We start from the raw sequence: 10,446 nt of genomic DNA, 5'->3' as shown, positions 1-10,446 counted from the left end.
CAGCAGAGCCACAGTGTTCACAGTGAGAGCCCTCAGCTTGCAGGGTGCTGTCAGGGTCAGCAGAGCCACAGTGTTCACAGTGAGAGCCCTCAGCTGTTCGGGTGCCGTCGGGTCAGCAGATCCACAGCTCTCAGTTTCCAGGTTTACCAGTTTTTCTCTGCCGCTTTTCATCTCGGCTGCACTGTTTGACAGTTTCATTTCTATAACTCATTAAATATTCAATGATTCATAATAACAATTTTCCATGTAATTTTATTGTTCACATCCTGGCATCAACTTCTTGCACCAAATAACAGAAGTATAAATACCCACTTAAAATAAGGACATTACAGTTTTAATTTTCATTGCATTCATATTGTCAAAAGGAGCTTGTTGCAAAAGCCTTCCACATATTACTGAGACTTTCTCACTGTTATAAATCTCTGCAAATGGGAATTATGAAACAAAAAGGCAGGAACATTCAGCCCATATCCCACTAACTAGAGAGGCGGCTAAGAGAGTGTGAAATCAAAGGAATAATCAATTTCCTAAAGGACTGAGGCACCATTGCCAGTTGTCCCAAGGACATGAGAAGGGCAGAGGGAGCCGCTCATGTTTGAGGCACCAGAGGGGCAGGCGGGGACTCTCCACGGAGGGAACGGGTCCTGACTGGCACCGGAGTTACAGTGAATTTCTAGATTTTGACAGGACAATGTTATCAGGCAAAAAAAAAAAAAAAAAAAAGGATTTTCACTCCCTTCTCACGAGGACATGACTCTCAAAATCCCTCCATAACTGACCACCTCCCTGCACCCCAAGGTGACCTGATACTCAGACCCGGTGCATGTGTCAGCGCAGCAGGCCCAGCTCCTCACGTTGACCACCTCTGCATGTTGACCAGTCTGCTACCGTCCCTTGGGGGTGACTCACAGAGGGCCTCCCGTCCTGTTTCAGGACTCAGTCCATCAGCATTTGGGGTGCACATGTTCAGGCCCTTGTTTGGGAGTTTACGGACCCAGCTGAGGTGACCTGGTTCTTCACACCTGTCTTATGCTGCAGCTGAGCCCCTGTGGCCCCGATGTCTGCAGCCCCCATGACCACGGCGTCCTCCCCAGTTCCTCAGTCTCTTGTTGCCCCCCTTCCCCATGACAGGCAGCCTGAGTGGATGGACAGACGTCTTCCTCGTGGTCAATCACAAAGCTTTGCCCCAGGAAAAAAGGCACAGGCAGGGTGGGCTCAACTCCAAATCAGGTTCAACAGCTTGAATGGAAACTCAGTGATTCCTCCTTGTCCATGCTGGATGGGCACTGCAGGGTCCCTGTGACCCCCAGAATACGTGGGGAACCCTGGACGCCTGCACCCAGCTATTTCCCGTTCTCTGTCTACACGCTTCCCTGCCCAGACCCACAGTGGGCACTGTCCCTCCAGGGCCTGCAGCCAGGCCCCTCTGAGGTTTGCTAAACTCACTTTAACTTTTTCCCTCCTCTTATCATGGGAAATTTCGTAAGATTTCAAACTGATAAAAAAGAAAAAGGCCAAAGCCAACTTAACTATCTAAAATTCCAAACAAATCTTTTCTAGTCAAGAAACTGCAGACTTTTTTTTTTTTTTTTTCCCCAGAGTCAGAGAGTTAGGAAATGAAGGATTTTAGTTAGGGCAGAAATACCCTCAGAAGTGTGAAGGAGATGTGATAAAACCTTTGGGAATCCACACCTTCAGGTAACACGACTTGCCTGGTGTTCGCTGGAGATACATCGTTACCAGGAGAGTGAATTGGTTACTTGGTCACCAATTCCTGGTGTTTTCTTTTCTTTTCTTTTCTTTTTTTTTTTTTTTTGGAGACAGAGTCTCACTTGTCACCCTTGGTAGAGTGCTGTGGCGTCACAGCTCACAGCAAACTCAAACTCCTGGGCTCAAGCAATTCCTTTGCTTCAGCCTCCCAAGTAGCTGAGACTACAGGCACACAGTTGCCCGCCACAACACCCAGCTAATTTTTTTGGGAGGGGGGTTGTACTTGTCATTGCTGTTTATTCCTCAAATGGTAATTACATTTTCAGGCCTGTAAAGCAATGTATGCAGACAACTTGAGAGCTATCTACGGGTCTGTAACAACGTCTCATTTTTAGTAACCAGCATTTTTAATCCACTCCGTCAAAGTAAATAACAAGTTGAACACTCAGATGAACAAATGTGGCAGAGAAAGGGCACTTCCGATGAATCCCTAGAAAGAAGTGGCTCCTGGCTGGGCCAGGCCACATCAGGCTGCTCACAGGGGCCACCCCAGCAGGAGTTTCCAGCGCTAACTTGGCAGCCCCGCTTCTCATCCCTGTGCTGGGGCCCCTGCTCAGTTCTACCCAGTGGAAACGGTTCTTCCACCTACTTCCTACAGCAGATTTTGTATGGCACGGCTGTGCGGTCAAATCCTATATGCACAAGCTACCTGTGGCAATTGAAATCTAAGTGGAATTATTTAAAATTGATTAATTTATTGACCCTTGCAAGTTAGGGCGCAACCACCCACGTTCCTCGTGTCTACTGTTTCTGACGGGGCAGGTGTAAGCAATTCCACTGCGCATGCTCTTGGGGACGGGCCTCCTTCCATGGAGCATGACGTAGCTCCTTGGATACAACAAAGAAAATTGAACTCACTGCAGAGTCGGCCAGCGGGCTCCAGGCAATATAAGTAAAACCAACACCTTAGAGACTCTTTTCATAGCTGCTGGGATTTCACACTGTGGTCCAGCTGCTGCAGTATGAGGAACTGCCAGGCTCCTTCTCTGACAGATACTCATTTAGCCAGGAAAGTGCCAAACAGTGATAGCCATTGTAATAGTAATCACAGTGATAATTATAGTTAATGTCATGCAAATTGCCAGAAAGCAGATGCTATAAAAAGACTAACTTCATAATGCCGCAAATATGTTTCCACCGAGGGCTCCTCCAAAACTGCAGATCCCTCTCACCCTCTGCGTCGGCCTTTGGGTTCTGTTCACCCCACGGCACTCACTGCCTGCCGTAATCTCCTTCCTCCCCCACAATCGGCATCTGCAGCAATGATGTGTTTATATTTTGAGGGTCATAAAAGCTCACAATTGTTGAGCTTGTGCTAGAGACTGGACCCTGCTTTGAGGATGTGTGTGTGTGTGTGTGTGTGTGTATCTAAAACATGTAACAGATACTGATCCACGAGATGCTCCCCACAAGGCCGTGAAAGTGATAGTTATTAACTCCAGTTTGCAAGTGAGACACTTTTCAGTCATGCAACCCGGAGAATCAGATTTTGAGATTCTACAGAAAACAGCAGGGATGCTCTCAGAACAAAAAAAAATGCAGACACAGAAATCAATTTTCATTTTGAGACTGCTTTGTGGGCCTCAGGTTACACAGCCACTGTGGCAGGCAGCTCCAGCTGCGGTGACAAGGCACCTGAGTCTGGGGCTTGTTAGCACCAGGCATGCCCTTCCCACACCTCTGGGGGTTGGAGGACTGAGATCTAAGTGCCGGCAGGGTGGTTCTGTTCATGGCTCTGTCCCACACTGCAGACTGCAAATGTCTTACCAAGCCTTCACATGGTAGAAAAAGGGCCAGCAGCTCTCTGGAACTCCCCCTTTTTAAAAATCAGGGCTCTAATCCCATTCTGGGGCCTCTACCTCATGACCTAATCACCTTCCAGAGGCCCCACCTCACACCTCATGGCCACCCTGTGGGTTTGGATTCACAGTAGTGGACGGGGGTGCACAAACCTCCAGCTCACTGGAGCAACAAGCTATACAGTTCTTTTCTCAGATTGTAGCTTAATTTAATAGACATTTATTAATTCGACAACTTACCGTGTAGTTTCTGTCTTTGAATATGCTTTGGAGAAAGTATCCTGCAGCCTAATTATTCCATTTATAACCCACAAAGCAAATCAAGCGAGGATGTGCTCCACGGTTTTGCTTGGGTTGTTCTTTGCCTCCGGGCAAGCTCTCTGGAGCGCTGCTAGCAGAGTCACCTGCCCAGCAAGCTTGTCCTCTTCCCAGCCCTGTGAAGGAGATGGTGCCCAGAAGCCCCAGGTGGCCATGAGGAGCAGTCCTCTCACTGGAGTCACAGATGGAAACAGGGTCTGCCTGTCCAAGGCCCAGACCCTTAGGAAGCCATTTGCCTTCTGGACACACTCACCTCCACTTGGCTGACTGGTGACCCCAAAGCAGCCCAGAGGCAGCTCAGTAGAGGCAGACACAGGACGGAAGGGGTCGATCTCCCTCACCCACCTTTCGAAGAAGAGTCACTCATACCCAGAAGCATCTGTTTTGGAATCGGGTAGAGGGTGATTTAAATTTCTTTCACCTTGAATCTCTGAGGCTTGGGGACTGTTCTGTGAATAGACCTAGTGTTACTTTAATGTGTCAACATTTTCCAGGATGTGTGTTGCTCTTACAGAAACCCAAAACACTTGGTGGTGCCTCCCAGCAAGAGGACTGGAGGAAAACACCTGGCTTTGGAGCCAGGGAAGTCAGAGGTTCACGCCACACAGCGCAAAGTGCGTGGTGAACTGTCCCACACACCCCAGAAAAGCAGACCCTTCTGTAATGCAGGCTCTGCAGTTATGAACCAGCAACTGAACACGGCTAGTTTTCTCTTGCATCAGCTATTATTTGGTTTATCACTGAAAACATGACCAAATACAATTTCTACAAAAGAGATCAAAAGCAACCGATTACAGACAGCAAGGGTCTGACACCATTGAGGTTTGGACCTCAAATATTAAGAAATATGACCCAAAACAATTTAAAGTAAGAGACTCCTGAAAAGACTTCTCAGATGAACAAAAATACTTAGCGCTGATTAAGATCCTGCCTTGCCACGTCCTGCTTCAGGAGCTCTCAGGGTAATATCTTGGGTGCAAAGAAACAAAGGAATAAGAAGGCATCAGAATGTATTTTTCCTATCGTTATTTTTTATTTATTTTATTATTTTTGTTTTTTAGAGATAGACTCTCATGGTGTCACTCAGGCTGGAGTGCAATGGTGTCATCACAGCTCAAAGTCCTGGGCTCAAGGGATCCTCCTGCCTCAGCCTCTTTAGCAGGGATTACAGTTGGGCACCACTAATGCCTGGTTAATTTTTCTATTTTTTTTTTTTTTGGCCGGGGCTGGGTTTGAACCCACCACGTCCAGCATATGGGGCTGGTGCCCTACCCCTTTGAGCCTCAGGCGCCACCCTAATTTTTCTATTTTTAATAGAGACGGGGTCTCACTCTTGCTTAAACTGGTCTCAAACTCGTGAGCTCAAGGGATTCACCCACCTTGACCTCCCAGAGTGTAGCATATCACATCATGTGGGGCAGGTTAAATAAAAACTTGAAAAGTGTCTGGTAAACTTCTCATGGAGCTGGAACTAGGAAATCCTGTAGGTGAACGTGAGGCTGGCTTCCTATAGTAAGAGGCATCCCAACACACTATCGCACCACAGTAAACAACAAAAACATGAGGTGAGTCACATGAAATTATTAAAATTTTATTAATTAAAATAAGGTGCCTGGAAGCTCCTGATCCGAGATCTGGCATCTCCCTTCCACCTGTCGTACTTCAGACTCATTTTCACGAATGCAATAAAAAGAAAAATAGACATGTCTGATGTCAACCAACACTTCAGTAACACTGAGTTTTTAAAAAGTGCTGAGTGACTTTCAGACAAAAATATATCCATCAAAAGGCCTTTCCAAAGAAGAAGAGGAAAATTATTCTAACTTTAAAGATGAATTATATCGCTTTGTAGATTCCAGTCAAATGAAGCATTGAAATGGGATAGACTGAGCACAAAGCCAGCTGAGGTATTATTTAGAAACGTCCTTCTGAATTACGTTTATTCAGTGTGGAAAATGGTATCTATTTCCTAATAGGCTGTGTGCCATTGAAGATAAGGGAGATGTTGTTTGAAGTTTGTAAGAAATAAATTTTTTCATAATAATGAATGAGTAATGTATGCCTGACAAAATGGCTTAGTAATCAGAGTGAAGATAAAGGAGAAATTTGATTATCCTAATTAGTGGTGAAACTACCAAGGAGCGTCAAGATCAGCTCGGTGCCTGTGCCGGGTTAATAAACACCACTTGATTATTTGCAAACGCTGCTGATTGTGCAGAGCATTAGTGGGTGTGTGGCTGTCTCTGCAATTGCAGCCCAGTTGCTACCTGGGTAGCAGCTAACCGACTCCTGGGGTGGGGAGGCAGCACTGGAATTTGGAGGCAGAGTTGCCCCGGACAGACTTGCATCACGGCTCCATAGAGAGCTTGCTTGAGGGAAGCTGGTTTGAGATTAAACTGGTTGCCGTCCTGACTCTAAGTGACACCCCATGTCAGAAGCTGTGGCCCTACAGCCCTCCACCCGATTCATGCCAAAAAGAGAAAAAAAAAGATTTTAAAATCTACTTGATCCAATAGAGGATTAGACTATGACTGTCTTCTCACAAATTAGGAATTGTCTGTTTAATTCCAGGGTGAGGATAAAGAAACAGCTGTCCAGCTGTGAACAGGAAAGGGTGGTGGTCTTCCTTTTACTACTCATGTGGGAAGGGAGGGGTCAGCAGACGCTACTGAGGCTCTCGGGTTTGGGGAGATGTCAGCCTTTACCTCCCGTCTCTGGCTTCCCACAAGCTCTGGAAAATAATGGTTGCATTCATCTCACTCAGAGTGGGGACACCGAAGTCTCGCTCAGAGTGGGGATGCTGAGGTCTCACTCAGGGTGGGGACACTGAGATCTCACTCAGTTTGAGGATGCCAAAGTCTCACTCAGGGTGGGGACACTGAGATCTCACTCAGTGTGGGGACTCTGAAAACATTAACAAGATGGTTTTAAATACAAGTAAAGGCCAAACGTCTATGTAAACATCAGCAGCATATTTTTAAAATGGCATGTAACATAACACATATAAATTGAAACATAATAATAAAAATTAAAAGCTCTTGGCATAAGCTTAGCACCAACTGGACATATTTGAAGGGAGGTTATAAAACTAGAAGAAGCGTGTAGAGGAGAGACCCCGACCAGAGCAGCACCGGGAATACGACCTGGAGACTGTTAAGAAAAGCTGAAGGATAAGAATTCACATCTGAAAGGAATTACCACGTACAGTAATTTTTCTTTGCTTTTTGGGGGTAAAGCCATGCAAATTTCCAAGCCTATATAAAATTTTTTTATGAGAGACAGAGTCTCACTATGTCGCACTCAGTAAAGTGCTGTAATGTCACAGCTCACAGCAACCTCCAGCTCTTGGGTTTAGGCGATTCTCTTGTCTCAGACTCTTGAGTAGCTGGGACTACAGATGCCCACCACAATGCCTGGCTATTTTTTTGTTGCAATTTGGCCAGGGCCGGGTTCAAACCTGCCACCCTCGGTATATGGGGCCAGCGCCCTACTAACTGAGCCACAGGCGCTGCCCGAGCCTATATAAAATAAAATAAAATAAAATATTTACTGAACATAAAGCTGGGGCCTCCATCACCAGAGGGAGGGTTTGCTTGCACGGGGACCTCAGAGGGGACGGCAGGCTACAGAGGGAAAACTCTGTGAGGGCCGAGCTGAGGAGGCCCTGGGCTCTGCAGAGAGACTCAAGGCACAGACCCCTGCTGGGCGAAAGAGCTCAGGGGAGACAAGGGTTTCAATTCCTCAAAAAATCTAACAGTTCTTGACTTCTAGGTTTGTAACATGGCTTTCAAACAAAAATAACTAAAATTGACAAGATAACTACGCTCCACTGTGTGAAACTGGAGCAGTCCAACGCTTTGACCCATAAAAACAGTGCTTACATATACTTTGATTTAATATAAGTAAAAATAGATAAGCCTCATGTGATGAAATATAGGACACCCATTTTTTCTATAGCCAGGAGACCAAGAAGAAAATAAAGAGTAATAATACAAGGAGACAGTTGATTTGAACAGCAACGGACAAAATATTCCAGAAGATCAAGACAACATGATGCCATTATCCAACATCATGGATGTGAGCCGCTACGCAGCTAATTGCTCAGGGGAATAAAGCTGCAGAGTCAGGGCCAGGTTCAGGTGTGGCCGCCCATTGGGAGCCTCAGGACGGGGCTGGCACGGACATTTGCAGAGCAAGGCTCACATTTTCGTTTCTTTCCTTCTTAAATCGTATCTCGTGACTGAGGGCCCTGCTATCCTTCAAACTTCTCATGTAGCTTTAATATTCCTTGGTAGCGACTTAATAGTTAATAAAATAATTTTAAATGAAATTAGATAAACTTAAAAACATAATATTAAGGGAAAATATTACCAGTGAAAAATGGTGATTTGTGAGCATTTGGGAAAAAAAGCAAAAATTAACTAGAAGATTTTCTGCAAATATTAGTCTGATGTGTAACTTTGCCTTATGAATTCAAATTGCACGAACATTACCAAGAAAGTTGGGCATAGCCAAAAGGGGGAATCCACCTAACAAAATCAAATATTTTGACCTAGTTCATTGTACCCTTACATTAACCTGAAATAAATAAGAAAAAAGAAAGAAAGAAAGAAAGCAAAGAAAAAGAAAAAAGGGGGGAAAAGAAATATCTTCTTTAAACGGAGGGGTAGATAGATGATCAATAAGTAGGTCTCTGTCTATAAAAGGGCATTAAGTGTAGACGCTGTAATAAATGGGAAAATAATCAATAAAGATTTCTGTATTCCGTAAGGACATAATAAGTGTGGTACATTACGTAAAAGTGAGCAGTGATTGGAGCAGAGTGATTGGAGCAGGCTCCGTGGAGGGGGTGGCTTCACAACACAGCCTGGAGTGCATGAGTGTTACTCCCCTACCCGTTCTGGCTCTTCCCAGCCCATCACCCACGTCCACTCCACAGGGGCTCAGGTCACCGACCCCTGTCTGTTCCTTGCTCTGACTTGTGGACACTCCTGGTGATGTCAGGGCACACACTCCTATAGGGGGTTCCTGCATCACCCAAGATGCCAGGGGTCCCTCTCCCTGGTCTCTCCCTCCAGGCCATGACACCAAAGAGCTGACCAGGGAGATGCCCTGTGCAGACCCCCATGACTTCTCATCCAGAGTCCAAGAGGGAGGCACCACTAAGGAGCGCTGTGAGCTCTGGAAGGCTAACAGCTTTATAGCAAATTAGTCTTACTTATTCACTGTTTTTCACTTATATCTAATTAATCCCTTTTGTGCCTGAAATAATGAAAACCTTAAGCAGCTGTTCCACCTTCCTGTTTTACCTGCCTGTGCTCACAGTGACTGAATTCCTCTCTGAAGTCCCCTGGACCCACCCTGTGGTCCCCACACTCCCCAGAGCAGAGGGCTGACTCACTCCCTGCCCCCAGGACCTGTGTGTGAAGGAAAGAGCCCCCCCTGTGTCCCCCCCTGTGTCCCTCCCTGTGTCCCTCTCACCACCACGTCTTGGCCGTCCCAGCCAGACCCTGATAGATATTTAAGCTGAATAAATGGTGGAGCGTGTCCTGAGGGTCATGGCTCTCCAGGGCCATTGGATGAAGCTGATTCACAAAAAATATGGGATGGCTCAAAAGGGAAATAATTGAAATAATCAAAGTGACAAGAAGGGCTGCCACGTAAGAAAAGGCTGAGAAGATTGCTAAGAAAGACTGGAGTCGAAGGATAATAGGGTAATAAATCTGCACGATCATAAAGAAAAAGGCAGGGAATATATAGGTGTCTCTCTTACCTCAGAGGTGCCAAGTTACGGGAAACTCTCAGAAGAGGATGGCAGACGCAAACGAAGACCAGGAGGGGTCTCATCTTAGGAGAAGCTGGAAAGAAAATGTTGTGGCTGAGAGTAGAATTATATTTCTAAGCATTTTGAGCATTTTGAGGGCGCATTACCCACCATGAGTTAGTCACTCAGGGAGATTGGGATGTGTGGAAGTCACTGCCTGGGAGAGCTGTCCTGTGTTATTGCTCAGGACCCCCCACGAAATAAAACACACTTGGATAGAATTCAAGAGACCCTGGAAGGATCAGTCCACTGAGTGAGCACAGACAGAGCGAACTTTCCTCTGCGACCAGCTGTGGATTTACTCATGAAATCTCTAGTGCCTAAATGAGTGAGAGGAGTTACCATATGCACAAAGCCACAGTTTAAAATAACCTCAGCCTCTGGGATTTCCTCACTGTACTGATCCCCAACTTCAAATCCCTGCTCAGAGTTTTCCAAGGTCAAATTCTTCAGCTGCTTTTCAACTGTTCCTGGAACAAACATAAAAATTGGGATTTTTTTTTATACATTGGTTTTTGTAGAGATTTGGCAAAGATGAGAAGGGACAAAGGGAAATATTCTGAGGACACCTGGGCAGGAATGGACATCACCGTGGCTCCTGCGCACTGTGGGGACATCTGGCGAGAACCCCACCTGGAGCATTTGCCAGAAACAGCGTCGACCTTACGAGGTGGGAAGGTGGAGAGGGCCCTTCCTAGGGATGCTCTGGAGGGATCACATCCTTCCCAGCAGCCT

This window comes from Otolemur garnettii, unplaced genomic scaffold (genome assembly GCF_000181295.1).
Source record: "Otolemur garnettii isolate 467f Iridium unplaced genomic scaffold, OtoGar3 scaffold00019, whole genome shotgun sequence".
NCBI lineage: Eukaryota > Metazoa > Chordata > Mammalia > Primates > Galagidae > Otolemur > Otolemur garnettii.
The sequence above is the reverse complement of the archived record's forward strand: the minus strand, read 5'-3'. Positions refer to the sequence as shown.